This window comes from Tachypleus tridentatus, chromosome 8 (genome assembly GCF_004210375.1).
Source record: "Tachypleus tridentatus isolate NWPU-2018 chromosome 8, ASM421037v1, whole genome shotgun sequence".
In the NCBI taxonomy this organism is placed as follows: domain Eukaryota; kingdom Metazoa; phylum Arthropoda; class Merostomata; order Xiphosura; family Limulidae; genus Tachypleus; species Tachypleus tridentatus.
The window spans coordinates 113,038,244-113,054,051 of NC_134832.1; the positions used below are offsets into that span (position 1 = coordinate 113,038,244).

General features: G+C 33.2%; 1 protein-coding gene across 2 annotated transcripts in view; it reads left to right on the top strand.

Annotated features, from left to right (window-relative positions):
- LOC143223231 (zinc transporter 7-A-like) overlaps positions 1-15,808 on the top strand; it is a 93,469-nt gene that overhangs the window by 5,574 nt on the left and 72,087 nt on the right. The window lies entirely within an intron of this gene.

Sequence of the window (15,808 nt, forward strand, 5' to 3'; positions counted from 1 at the left end):
TCATTCAGCTTATCCAATATAACAGTTTCTTTGAACTGAATGCTATGACCAGTACTTATATGTTCAGGTTTTACTGTTATTTTTAACACTTCTTTAATGTTCGATTATTCTCAACTTTAAGTTTCTATTTATCTGCCTAAAGTAAACACAACTACAACATTTATCTTCAATTTTGTAATTGCCTATTTTCTTCCATTATAATAATTACATCTTTAGTTTAATTTAATATTTAACTAATTTTATTCAAACGCTTTTAACTCGGAATAAGACTGTTATTACGAAATTCTTGAGTGACATGAGAATACATAGTACATGTCAAGACTAATTTGCAGGAGTTTTTTCTTTTGCAAACTATAAATACCATACTTACTGCAAATCTACAAATAAATAGTAAATAGTTTGTGTTTACTAGAAATTATTATAGATATATATTTTTATGTTAAATGTTTTATCATATTACTCAGTTAATTTCTATTTAGCACCCCCTTTAAAAGCGGCAATGCTGTGTGTGATATTTTCATATTACAAGGAGCACCATAAATTTCTAAGTGATTCATTGAATTCAAAATTAAACGTGTTAATTTCTATTGCTTATAAAACATTTCCATTGAACCCTAATAGGCTTTCAAATCAACTGAAATTTAGCACGACAGTTTCTTTTTTTGCACTTATATTGTTTAAATACTTACCTCAAGAAACGCTTACTTTAAAAATTGAAGTTAGCTTGTAATTAATTATAACGGCCCAACATGGCCAGGTGCCGTACTGTCTTTCCTCAAGTCTTACACTGCTCAATTAGCGACGGTTATCGCTGATAGATTTTGTGTAGCTTTGCGTGAAATTAAAAACAACAAGAAAAAACCAACAATTTTGTCTCGTATATGAAATTTCACCACTTTTTCGGAAGAATTGCTTTGATATCTGTTGTCGTCTATCGTTTCCATCATTCTTGCTATTATTTACTCTCTATTTATTCCATATTATGTACTAGAAATGAGATCGCATTTGAAAACTTACAACTATGGTAATTCGTATGTTAAGTACATTACTGTTTGTTTTTTTTTTATTCTGTTAAAACTCCAAAAGTTTGCAATAATTTTCGGAGTTTAGAAAATACGCAGCCTCAAATATATATACGAATTTCAGTTCTCAAGAGCCTAAAAATATGAAGACTATTTTTAAAATGTAAAAGATTCGTGTATATATACAGGAACGTAAAGTTTGCTTTTCAGTGTTCACTTAATAAAATGTATGATACAATCAGAAGATTTGTCAACAGAAGATAGCGATATTTTAGTTCAATACCAACAACACGAGATCCATAAATTTCATGGAAATACAAAAATATTATTAGAATTGAATTTCTGTTTCTTAATAAAATCATTTCTGTAGAGAAAGAACTAAATGATTTACAATAACAAAATATAACTTTCACAAAGCATGTTAAGAAAACAGAATTATATTGTAATTCAAACAACCTTTCTTTGAAAGTTAAAACAAGACATTTGTTGAGACTCAAGATAGGCGTCTATTAAACAAACTTAAATTTGTGAAGAATAATATCAACATTGATATACTGTTTCCATATCTAACGACGTTGAACTAGGATAGTATTGAAACGTACTATGGGAAAACTATTAATTATACCAATGTCTGGGTAGGCCAGAATGTTTATTCTTATTTTTGCTAAATAAAAGAAGAAAAATTATTGAATAATATCACCATACGAATATAGTTTACATCACTGACAATCATTTATTTTGCACTGTGATATATCATGATATATAAAATCGTGTTGTTGAATTATGAAGTACCAATATACTAGACGTTTATAGATACAGTTTCGATTTTGAAAGTGATATTGAAAAATCCAATTCTCTTTTTACGCAGCTCTTGATAGAATTTGAAAAATGTTGTTCCCAATAAGTTGTCAGGAGAGTAGAAATGACGACATGTAAAATTATAATGAAAATTTCAGATATAAAATTTTAAGATAAATTCATTTGACATTTCTCCTAAGTAGAATGTTTTATCAAAATTGTTTGATATCGCACATGAACAAACTCGGGAAGAATTTTGAAAAGTTGGTTTTCCCATAATTTTGTTACTGTAACATGTCATACCACAAGATATTCTCTCAGTGTGCTTGTCAGAACCTATTGGTGTAAAGATAAGTCGTGTTATCTACTGCATTGTCATATCATTTGCAGTTTTGCTGGTCGATGCTGAAGGAAGTAATAATAAAAGTTTAAAACAGGTAAAGATTATTAGCTTTTAGAATATAGAACTCTGGAATGATTTAAAACTTCATAGATATTTGCAATTGTTTTTTTCATAATTTAATATATGTTGTGTAATTAATGTCAGAAATTTATTTATATGATATTTTACCATTTATCCCAGATCTGTCATGTCGGTTTTTTGCTCACCTTTTAATAAATTTAGTCTAATACTAAATAACTAAATAATTCTAATATTGCAAACAAGTTCACTGCGAACGTGGTCGTGCACACATTGGTAAAAGTTGAAGAAACCTATAATGTAAAATAAAATAGTAAAAATTTTGCATTAGTGGAACATGTAAATTACAATGGACATATCATCCCATAGCAAAATAAAAAACAAACAAACAAATGAAAACGGTTGTTTTGTCTCAAGCTTTTAGTACGAGTTCTAGAAATATAAGAAAATCATCGAGATAATGAAACACGGTAAAATCAAATTTCCCTAAATAAGGATGAAAGGTTATAAAATAAGGAATTTTGTAGATGGCGCGATCTTCATTTGTGAATTGTAAAATTGTGTCACCTGAAATAGGCTTTCTACTAAAGTTACACATTAACTGTTTATTTCACGCACGCCTCTAGGTTACATGAAACATTGTTCAAACATATAGAGAGACTTTTACAAACGTTGATTATTTTAAATAAAGATTTTAATTGAATATTATAAAACGTCTTCAGTTTGTAAATTTTTTCTTAATTTTTGCTGTGATTAGATCTTAAATAGGTCAAGAGATGGCGACGGCATCAGTAAAGATATTCAAATGCAAAGAAAACTCGGATATATTCCAAGAACCACCTGAATAGAAATATCTTAAACTCCAAAACCTTTTAGAAAGATACGTTAGACATTATCTGAAGCTATTTCATATTCTTTACTTGTAATGCTCTATGAAATTCTTTATATCTTACAATAGCTGTATGTTTTCATTTTATTAAGTAGTTATTGAATTTGGTTGGAATTTGAAGTGCATGAAATATATTTCTTAAAATTGTTTGGTTTGCTTTGAATTTCGCGCAAAGCTACATGAGGACTATTTGCGGTAGCCATCCCTAACTTATCAGTGTAAGACAAGAGGGAAGGCAACTCGTCATCATCACCTTCCGCTAACTCGTGGATTATTATTTTACCAATAATAGGTGGGATTTACCGTTACGTGCTAACGCCCCCCCCCCATGACTGAAAGAAAGAGCATATTTGGTGTAACGTGAATTCGAACCCGCTACCCTCCAATTTCGAGTCGCGTGTCTTAACCACCTGGACATGCCGGGGTTGAATTTTTAGGAAGTTTTCCATTTAATTTGGCTCTATTATTTGGCTGGAGTGTGTGTGTTTGTGCTTTTCTTATAGCAAAGCCACATCGGATTATCTGCTCAGTCCACCGAGGGTAATCGAACCCCTGATTTTAGCGTTGTAAATCCTGAGACATACCACTGTACTAGCGGGGGGTTATTTGGCTGGAATATTTTCAGTTTCTTTACTTTTTCTGACTTAAATTTACGAACATTGCTTTGTCTTATCGTACGTAGCTCATAACCATCTGTACTCGTTACAGTTTACATAGTAGTAACTTCCTTCCCGCTAGTAAAGCGGTATGTTTACGGATTTACAACGCAAAAATCAGAGGTGCGATTCCCTTGGTGAGCTTAGAAGACAGCCCGCTGTGGCTTTGCTATAAGAAAACATACATACACACATTCTAGTAACTTCTAATATATTAATTATATCTTCACAGATTTTGGTAGAGTTTTGGTAAATGTTACAAGGCTTTTGCACAAGAAAAATCATTTTTTTTTAGTGAAGTATTTTTTATTAATATTTGTTCGTGAAATTGTCGACTCTTTTTTTACTGGTACGAGAGGAAAGTGGTTTTCATTTTGAAATTAAAAATTCTTCTTTCCGTCTCAAAATTCGAATTTCTATAATGTGGTTTTAAATTTACCTCAGTTTAGACAACAAGAATAATGAAAAGGTAGCAAGCGTAACTGTGTGTTGGCCTACAAAAGTACACTATTTCGGCCACCTTACGTTACATATTATTGTTTACTCATGAATGTTTAAATATTAGTTATTCATTAATATGATACATTATATTATTTTTTTCTAAACACCGCAGACAGTTGCTTGCTTGAAATACACTGAATAAAATATGAAGAATCCAGGCCTGTATTGATGCTATCGGGGGTCACTTTCAACATTGTTTATAATTGTCATTCATATTTACCTCCTGTATTCTATATTGAAACATATCTGTTAATAAATATATAAGTGCACAGTGACTTTCCGAACAACCTGTATTTCTTATCACATAGAAAGTGAGAAATACCTTGAAAAAGCATTGTTTTCGAGTATGCACCCGAATAACTACATTTTAAACTCCTGTGTGTGCGTGTGTGTTTATCTTTTAACAAAACCACCCCGGGCTATTTGTTGAGCTCACCAAATGGAATCGAACCTCTGATTATAGGGAGGTAAATCCGTAATCTTACTGCTCCACCAACAGGCGATATTCTGTACTCGGCCATAAAAACTATCACTAAGCCTTGCTAAGACTTGCTGGTGGGGTGTGTAGGATAATAATTTTTTGGGGCTTTAAACATTAAATTTTGAAAAATAAAAACATCAAATTACAGTATTAGTATCCTCAAACTTGCCGTAAATTAGTAGAAACTCTAAGGGTTGAAAAAATCCCATTCCTATTCAGAAAAACGACTTATTAATCACACATCTACTGTGATGGACACAGCAAAAGCTCAATGTGGCTTTTTTTAAAATCAAACACAAACAAATCTTATTTTTGTGTTCAAATTTGCTTTGTTTTATGTAAGTTAACTTTGTTACCCTGAAAGTGACCTAAGAAGTTCAAAACGTTATTTTCTGCTTTTTTAGTAAAAGCTTTAATACCCATACCAGCCGTCCTGAGATATATGCTATCCACCTTTGTAGTGACGAATCCAAAATCTTCAACGAACAATATGTCATTCTCAAAACTCACGCTTGTTTTACTATCTTAATATGTTCTTAAATTTGTAACGTTTTTGAAATTCCTAATTTCCAACCATTGTAACAAAAGTGGTTCACCTTTAGTGTGACCTTGAACTTTTAGTTAAATTAGCCCAAAGTCAAGCTGTTAATTCTTAGTTATACACGACGTTTGTACGAAATGTTCTCAAGAGCATATAAAAACCTTCATAAATATATTGTTCACACACTTACATTAGTAAAAACATACCCCCGTTAGCAGATGAGTTTAATTGTAAAGTAACGTAATATTCTCTTTTTGTAAAAACTAACGTGTTATTAAACAAAAGTATTGGACAAAAATTCTTATTCATTCATTCGAAAACTTATAAATATCTATCTATCTAACTATCTATTTATCTATATATACATATATATTAATTTAGTTCCATCAGTTGGTCATCCTAGTGACACAGCGATATATCAGCCAAATCACACTTTCAAAAACGGGGTTTCTTTAATACCTGTAGATGCACAGTACAAACAGTTCATTGTGTTGGTTTGCGCATAACAGTCAATTAATGAATCCTTCAGTAAGACAGCAGCCCTACAATGCTGAAATCGCAGTTTCATTTCCCTTTGATGTACATAGCAAACACCGAGATGAGGCTTTCCTTTAATTAAACACAGATGAATCTTATTTTGGTGTCTAAATTTACATTGTTTTGTGTAACTTACTTAAATCACATTTATGTAACTTTAAATTGAAACAAAGTCATTTTTCATTTTTTTATGTCATTGAAACAGTAATATCTTATTGTATTTTTAAAATGATGCTTTGGTATATCGTTACAGCTATATACTTTCATATGAGATATTTGTTACCATTATTGTTCTTTCTTCTTTTATATCCTCCAATGCCACGACATATACATACAGCAATTCCAGCGATCTTAACTAAAGAGTATACGGTGTCCATGAAAAATGGCGCCAGCTTCATATCGAGTTCTTTAATTGCATTAGGATCGTAAGAAAAATCATTGATTTGTTCGGCATGACAACTTATTTAATATTAGTAATACTTCAGCAACGATAAATTTCTAAGTTAGAAATATTCTCAATGTAAATTATTCCCCTTTCATTTGGTGCAGGTCGGACATTTACTTAGATACTTGACGAGAGATAGTAGTTTCTTTTTATAATTATATTTGAACCACTGTTTTATGACAAACATAGAACTAAACTTTCTATATACATAGAAATAGAAATAAATGCATGCGATATCTAATAAATGGCATTGTTTTTAGATAACTGAAAGTTTCTTGTACTTTGTTTTTGGAAATGAAGTCTAAGACGAGACGAAATGTTAAACAGCAGGTACTCAGCAAGTGCTTTAATTAATTAAACTTTCTGTTTTAAACACGGCAGAAGTCGTAGTTATCACATAATTATATTGTTAGGATAGACTCGCAGGTATTCCTATTTATGCCAGTAGAGTTCTAAAATACTGAATCTGTATATATTGTCCTTTATGTTTTAGAGTCAAATTACATTCTGACGGTTAAAACCGTTAGAAAGTGTTAAATGTTTCACACATTCTTAACACGTTTTTCTTATTTCGTTAGAAACTTTTATTAGTTCATATTCAGTAAAATGAGAAGGATATAATTCTTTAGTTCACCATACCTTTCTTTATATATAAATATATATTCCATATTTATGTCATTTATTTTGTTTGTTTGTTTGTTTGTTTGTTTGGAAATTTCGCACAAAGCTACTTGAGGGCTATCTGTGCTAGCCGTCCCTAATTTAGCAGTGTAAGACTAGAGGGAAGGCAGCTAGTCATCACCACCCACCGCCAACTCTTGGGCTACTCTTTACCAACGAATAGTGGGATTGACCGTCACATTATACACCCCCACGGTTGAAAGGGCGAACATATTTGGCGCGATGGGGATGTGAACCTGCGACCCTCAGGTTACGAATCGCACGCTTAACACGCTTGGCTATGCCGGGCCAACCTAATGACCACACTGAGGAAACTTTTCACTTTGTTAATTTCCCCATTACATTGGAGATAAATGATTTTCACTTGAAGTTGTTTTTTTATGATTAAACTTGTTCTTCATTAACAAATATTGGAAGCATAATAAATATTTGATGATTTATGCACGTATATATGTGTATATTTTTTTTTTTTTTACTTTATCAATTTTACACTGTACTAGTTTGTCTCAGAATTTTACAGAGAATCTTGGTTACCATTTCTTTTATATTCACGAATTTTGTAATAATCGTAGCTACGGTTTCGAAAGTAACAACGCCACTATGTTTTGTAACTTAGTGCTTTCTTTAATTATATACTTGATATTGCCAAAATTGCAATTATATTTATTACTTTAGAAAATTGTTGAAATTTCTACATTTTTTTATTATATTTGTATCGTAGTTCATCATAAAAAATCCGTACTAGACATTTCCTAGGAAATGCTAATGAAAATATAAAACCATTGTTTTTGGGCATAAATAAATTATACCTGAAGTAATCATATTTGATGTTCTTTTTTTTCTTTTTATGTTGTAGTTACTGATTTTTTCTAAAAGAGATTGCTTGTAATTTTATGTTGTAATACTTATTCTACCCCATGTCGTGGTTTAACCAACTCAGTGATGTTCGAAAAAGATGACGAACGTATAAGTTTATGAACAAATGAAAAATAAAAAATTAGTCACCCATTGTTATTATACAGATGAAAACAAGTTATGTATTATACAACATCTCTGCCTAAGACGTTCATTTAAATTTATGTAAGATTCGTTTCCATCTTTCCAATAATTAAGATTATCTTAATACAACGAAACCTACTAATACTCCTACTTTCTTCAGCAAATCCTCTTCGATCATTTTGGTTTATAAAGTAAAAATGTGAATGGCAAAGAAATTTAAATTATGCAAAAGAAAGTTCACACACACATACATATATATATAGCTCTGTAAGAAAATTAATCGTAAAAATAAGTACACCGACTTTGTTGAATTCAATTCCTGGCGTTATTAGGCTTTGTTTATTTAAATTACAAATATATAACATCTGTATGAGATGATTATGAGAGCCTCCGTTCTGTCATCCTGTTTGAATACTCCTTTCAATCTGCGGTCATTTTTGTATGTCAAACAAATCTTGTTATAAATCACTAAATAGTGAATGGCTGGGTAAACCATAAACACATTTCACTTTGTTCTAATAAACACACAACACAAGTATCTGATGTCGGATAATATAAACTTTGCACTATTACCAAGGCGCTCCCCAGTGGCACTGCGGAATCTCTGCAAAGCAAAAAAGCTAGAAATCGAGTTTCGATACCCGTGATGCAACGAGTACAAATAGCCCATTGTGTATATTTTTGTTTAAATACAAGCAAAACAAACTATTGCCGAGAGGAGACGACCTCCAATATTCACAAAAATAAATTTAAACCTGAACTGGCAAAAATCCAAAATAAAAGTGAATTGCAAAACGTTTGATATAGAATAACATCTTGTTTTGATGAGAGTCTGTCGATCCTTAAATTTATCTAGTTAAACGTCCAAAGTCAAGAAATTCACAAATTAGCCATACATATATCAAATCATCCGAAAACATTTATAAGTAGGAAAGGCATAGAGGCGAGATTACTGAAACCTACTTTTGATGCTTCTTTCTATGAGGCTATGACTGCTATTACTCGAGGTTCTTTTAATATGAGAATCAGATTATTGGAGATAGAGAAGCAATGTATTTCTTGAATATAAATCATTGTATAAATATCAATATTGTTCCAACCACTGCTATGTTTCTTATCTCCGTTCCGACCGGTACAACTCAAGATTGAGTGAGATTCATCGTCGGCGATCGATATGAAAATATCACTGTTATTATATTGCCTTTTAAATCTTGAATATCGCTACGAGAAAACATAGCAAATGTAGTATACTAAGGTATATGACAAGCATAAGAGAAAATAACTGATATAAGCAGGGGGGTAGATCCTAGGAGGATGGGAGATAAATCTTCCTTGTTTTTCGGTTGGGTGTATGGTGCATACAAACATCCCCCTACAGTTTGGTCTGTCGAATTGTTTTATTGCATCCCAGGCCTACAAATTGTGTGTTTGTTCTTGTGATTCTCGTGTTCTTACCAATCTAATTACATAATTAGACCTAGATGTAGGCTTTTCAGTAGCCAAATGTGCATCTTTAATATAGACGTGCTTCTAAGCTTTTCAATCTAAGCGATAGTTCGTAAGTATCAGTCAATAGGCCTACGTATACATGAAAGGCTTGCAAGCACTATCACAGAATATACCTACGTCTTGTTCGTAGTGTAAGATTAAGTAAACTTTTCGCCACAACAGATTGAACAGAGCATGAAATTCGAAAATATTACTCCCAAGCGTAAACTCCTGTGATATAGATCTAACAGGCCATTTGTAGCTTGTAGCTGCATCAATCTTATGTGTATATTGTGCGGTTTTCCTACGCCATTTGTTCTTATGCACGTCTAGCCGGGTTTATTGTTAAACGCCTTACTCTCCTTAGTTGCCGAATCCGCTGACCATAGTGTACGTTTAGTATACAGACAACGACAGGTTCGGGCCTCTCGGATCCAGACGCGCTCTACATCACCACCTCCGCTCCCTTTAGTCTGAGCTTCGATTATACAACAGAGCTCATTAGAGCCTACATCTTGTATGTAGTGCAAGATTAAGTAAAATTTTCATCACAACAGATTGAACAGAGCATAAAATTCGAAAATATTACATCATCCCCCTCCTCTCCCTTTAGTCTGAGCCTCGTTTTACAACAGGGCTCATTAGACCTGTGTTTGTGGCCCTCATTAATCCATGAAATTTCAGATTATCACCGCCCTCTAATAAAGTGCTGGTGCTTTACGGTAAAATAACAATGTATTCTCTTATCATAGATAGTAAAAATATTGTATTTTCTTGTATAATTAGAACACAAAAGGAGCGATTTCAACGGCCTTAAGCCTCTAGTCGAATTGTATTGCTAGTTTTTGTTTAGGTGTTTTTACTTAATAGCCGTGCTTATAGACATTATATCACAACGTGTTTGCCTTTTGATGAGCTTTAACAGGAATATAATACATTTGTGATTGTTTAAATATTTTTCGAGAAACTTGCAATTACTAGTGTTGTAACTAGCACACATTATTGTCCCAGCGATGCCCAGGCGGTCAGTCGGCTCGGTAGTCACTGTGAGGTTCGCGCATCGACTTAAATACATTGTACGGTTCTTTTCTACTTCCATTCTGTTCTGTCTTCGTTCGTTGTACGTTAGAGTTTTTCAATAAAGACTGTATTTTAGCCTGTTGAGTCATCTGGGAAACAGATTCCAATTTTGACAAGAAAGCGTTAGAAACTTTCCGATATTAGACAGTTCTGCAAGCCAGTTACTAATACTACAAGTGACAATGCATATGTCGATAATTTAACAACCTCAAGCAAAGGAATAGAAACTTGCCTTGCAGAGGAAATACCATGTTCATCAGAGAACGAGTCTGAAAATGCTTATGCAACTATTGCACATCATGAACCACCAGATATTTGTGAAACAAGTTTGTGCAGTAATGAAAACTCTGACACTCCACAGATACAGTGTAAAAAGCCATATAATCCAGACGCACAACTAATACCACGACAGAAAGCAAAATCTCAAAATATCAACTTCCAGGGCAAGTGATATGATGAGTTCCCATGGCTGAACTTCGACAGTCAAACTGAAAAAGTCATATTCTTTCACTGTGCCAAGACGGAATATAGAGACCTTTTTACAAGAAAATTGGAGAAGCCAGTGGAGTGTACCTTTTTATCCACCAATTTTTGCAACTGGAAAAAGGCAAAACAGAAATTCAACGAACACCAATCCTCCTCTCAGCACAGATTCGCTATATCTCCAGAAGGTTCACTTGATGTAACTCCAGTGACTGTCCAGCTACATGATGGAAAAAAGAAGAAGCAGGAGGAATGCAAAAGAAATCTAGCCGAAATATTCAGAAGTTTACGTTTCTTACTGCGTCAAGGTTTAGCATTACGTGGACATACAGATACGGAGGGAAACTTCCTGCAGTTAATGAACCTCCTGGAAGAGGAAGATCCTGAGATGATGGCCTACTTAGCAAAGAAAACCACATTCACAACACCTCAGGCTCAGAATGAAATAATGGAGATGTTCAGCCATCAAATACTGAGGAACATTGCACACGAAGTGCAGCAAAGTAAAATATTTGCATTAATGGTTGATGGCACTCAAGGTGCCGAACAGGAAGCAATATGTGTACGATACGTAGATGAGAACCTTGACATCCATGAGACATTTCTTGGTTTGTACAATGTTTCCAATGCAACTGGTGAAACAATATCCTCGACTATACTTGATGTACTGACTAGACTCAATTTACTACTGTCAGGATTAAGAGCACAAACTGACTATGGAGCCACAAACATGAGTGGTGCGTACAGTGGATGCCTAGCAAAAATAAAAGAGAAGCAACTGTCAACTTTGTTTTTTCACTGTGGAACACACAAGGCTAATTTAATAATGCAACATGCAGTTCAAGCTTGCGAATGTGTTCGAGATTCTATCCAGTGGTTACATGAACTTGGTGTCTTGCTTCAGAGGTCAGGCAAATACAAGACAATCTTTGAAAATATTGTATCGTCAGTCAGCCAAAATGGTCCAGTTGAATACATCCGCCCACTGTGTCCAACACGCTGGTTGTCCAGCCCATCTGCAATTACATGTGCTAATGATCACCACAGTGACATTGTTGATTCTTTGATTGAATTATCAAATTAAAAACCAGATGTAGCAGTGAAAGCACGATGTCTGCTGGACAGATTTGACAGTTTTAGGATTGTTGATGGCTCAGCATCCATTAGCTGCAGTAGAGGAACTAAACAGTTGCATTCCAAGCAAAATCAGCGACAGTATCTAGCATGATTGAAGCATCTGCAATGACAGTGTAGTAATTGCGGGTATTGCGAACAGAGGAAAATTACAACAAGATATTTGGTGAAGCTGAGAAGAAGGTAACTTCCATAGATCTGGTGCCCTTTGAACTACCACGTATTCGCAGGCCCCCCAGAATGATCACAGGTGATGGCTCAGCACACCATTCTGCAACATCTAGAGATTACTACAGAAGCCAATATTTTGAACTCGTGGACACAGTAATAGAACATCTGACCACTTGATTCAATGCAGACAACAATGACTTGAGGAAATATCTGGCACTTGAGAACATGATTACATCTGGCAAGATTGACAACTCGGTTATAAACTTCTATCTTTAAATATCTGCACAACGACTCGAGTTTCAGTTGCCCATGTTCAAAGGAACAACAAAAGCAGTATCTCTGAAAGGTGCGAATGATGCATACTGTAAAATGCATGAAACAAGCCAGAAGATGTTTAGTGAAGTGTTTCTTTTCATTAAAATTTTGCTTCTGTGTCCAGTATCCAGCTACGAATGTGAACGCCGTTTTTCTGCATTAAAATGGTTGAAGACGCAGTTAAGGTCATCTATATCTCAGTGCAGCCTCAACCATGTGGCGGTTTGTCACACTCACAAAGATGAGGTCGACAAGATAAATATAGAAGAGCTTATGAAATAATTCAAAAACAAATAATCACAAAGGAGGTCTACGTTTGGGAATATGTAGACTAGAGGACTAAATGAATCTTACTTCAATAAAAAGTTTGAATAATCATGTGCAATATTGTATTCATGTGTAATTTTCAAGAGTTCGCAAAGACATTTTAATTATTTTTATCAAACAAATGAACAGTGTTTCAGTAGATATAAACTTATCAAGGGTAATTGCTAATTTTATTAATATTTGAAAACGTAATTCATGCAATGAAAGTTATTAGTAACCTTGTCAAGTATAATGGCCATCTTTTATACTGTGCAGTGTGCAGGAATAAATTCATGTGGCAGTTAATTTGTGACACGTTTGTTATTATTCTGTTAACATTTTGAAAACTGTTCACAACACCTCACTTATACAAACCTACATGGAAACCTTGAAGTATCGAGGCAACAAGATTATTCTGTGACTGCATGTTTACAGCTTTCACGTTCACATAATCAGAGATTACCAATTTGCAAATTGAACAGTTCACATAAGTGGTTGCAAATATCATCCCCCTTATCGGGTGTAAAAAATCTACGCCCATGGATATAAAGGATGATATAACATTACACACAACTTGTTTCCGAGGTTAAACCTATAACCTCGCTTATTTTCAATATTATCTATAAGTTCTAACTGATATCATAAATATATACAATTTTCGCCGTATTGATATAGAGTTTGTTGCACCAATACGCTAACTTGGTAATGATTTATACTCCGGTATTCGTAACTCATGTTTATGATTATTGACGCTTCTAGTAACAAACAAGGTAAATGTTATAATAATTATTAAATATTACGTAAATTAGAATACTTCGTATGATTAAGTATTTTCCAGAAGCTGTTATTAGACTGTTGAGATATGCTTACACTGAAGGATATTTTTATTGTATTCAGAAATGTTGATGCTGCCAAGGTGATAGAGGGATGGAAAGGAAGTTACTAAAGTTAATAACATTTTCCATGAAAAGTATCATACAAGTACATATCAAACACTCTTTACGTGAAGTGTGTGACTACAATACGTAATGATTATCCACGTCTTATTGCATAAAACTTTAACTGAAATGAATATGCGTTTTGGAACTATGGATTAAATTATTTTGTATGATACGTCTTGTATAATGGCGACTCAATGTAAGTGAGACAGATGGTAAAGCAAGAAAGAAAATGTTGCAGGTAAAGAAGTTGTTGTTTTAAGAGTTAACTTTAAAAAATAAAGAATGAAAAGAAAACAACAGCAGGTTTCAAAGTTTGTGAACAGAAAGTATGAGTTGTACGGATGATTTGTTTTTACTTGTTGCTTAGCTGTCTATTGAACAATTAAGCTATTTCTCTAAACTGCCTCAAAATTACTAAACATAAGAATATTTTGTAATTCATTTGTATTAGGAGTATAGCGTTAATTGGTGATCTAATTGCAACTTAGAGCTGAACAATTAAACAAAAATAATATCAAAATAATATCCAAAGCACATCTAAGCTTTCCGTTATTAGAAAGGTGCTTACGTTAGATATCAGTTTTATAAGTTTTTTTAGAGTAAAATATCGAGTATACGTTTATCTCTTAAAAAGGACAAATCTAGTTTGCAAGTGGAATTGTTCCGCGAGAGTTCTAAATCACGAAAACAAAATTCAATATTTATAAAGCTTTTCGCAAGTGTTAAAACACGGTATAAGCATAAACTTGTAGTTAGAATTACTTATTCTAAATGAAATAGGAAAATCCCAGTAAACAAACAAATATTCGCGGTATTGAGATTACGTATTAAAAAGAAGTTGAATCTGTTTTGTTTGCATTCGATAATTCTAAGAATGTCTTGATTAGTACGAATCTATCTTTAATACAATACATATGCAGCTCTCTACCTGAAATTAATACGAAACAAAGCATTTTTTTCTAAAAACGTCTGAAAAGTTTCCCTATGTAACTTGATTTAGCTTTAGTTTCATTTCCTAACGCGAGTGTATTAGTAAAACAAATTACCTACTTCGTAGTTCCTTACCATATAAGTAGTAGAAGTACAATAGAACACAAGATCATTTATCCTGAGAAAGATTACAGCTACATTGTCTAAATAATAGTACCGATACTGTATCTGCTCCGTAACGATAATCAAATTTAAAAAAATGAATTCAAAAGCTGATTAATTACAAAATGTACATTCCGTTTAAAGTATTTTTCAAAGCCAATGAAACTGATTAACACTGTTAGAGAACTAAGAATAAATGACAACAATAAATAACACTAGAGAAAAAGCTATCTGCGCTGGCTGTCCCGGTTTGTCAATGCAAGATTAGAGGGAAGGTAACTGAGCATCATTACCCACCGCCAACTCCTAGGCTACTCTTTTACCAACGAATAGTCATTTATTGAAATTGTTGAACACAAGTGTGCTTGAATTAAACTAATCTATGATAAAGTGTTCATTATTTTATTTAGTTATATTATCCTTGCCCTCCCACTATATTGTGTACTCAGACTATACCATAAAACGAAAAGTCAGGGATGAGACCTTTTGCGAAGTGGAACAGTAGTTTCTTTCCCAAATACGTAACAAATTTATGTCATCTGGTGAGTTGTAAGGCAGACAAATTAAATAATTATGAAATTTTAAAAAGTTAAAATCTGTTTGCTTGGAAACTTTGGAGTATCGATGCAGAATAACATATTAGATAGTTGCAACGTGTGTAATCGTTTGTAAAATGTATTAATTGTTGTACCTCACGAACGACGAGGTAGGATAATTGAATTTCTTCAATCCATATTTCATGAATTTGTAATTCAGAAAGCATAAAAGATGCTTCCTATTTCGGTGAGTATTACATAATCTATCCAATTGAGGAACCATCCTTCTTC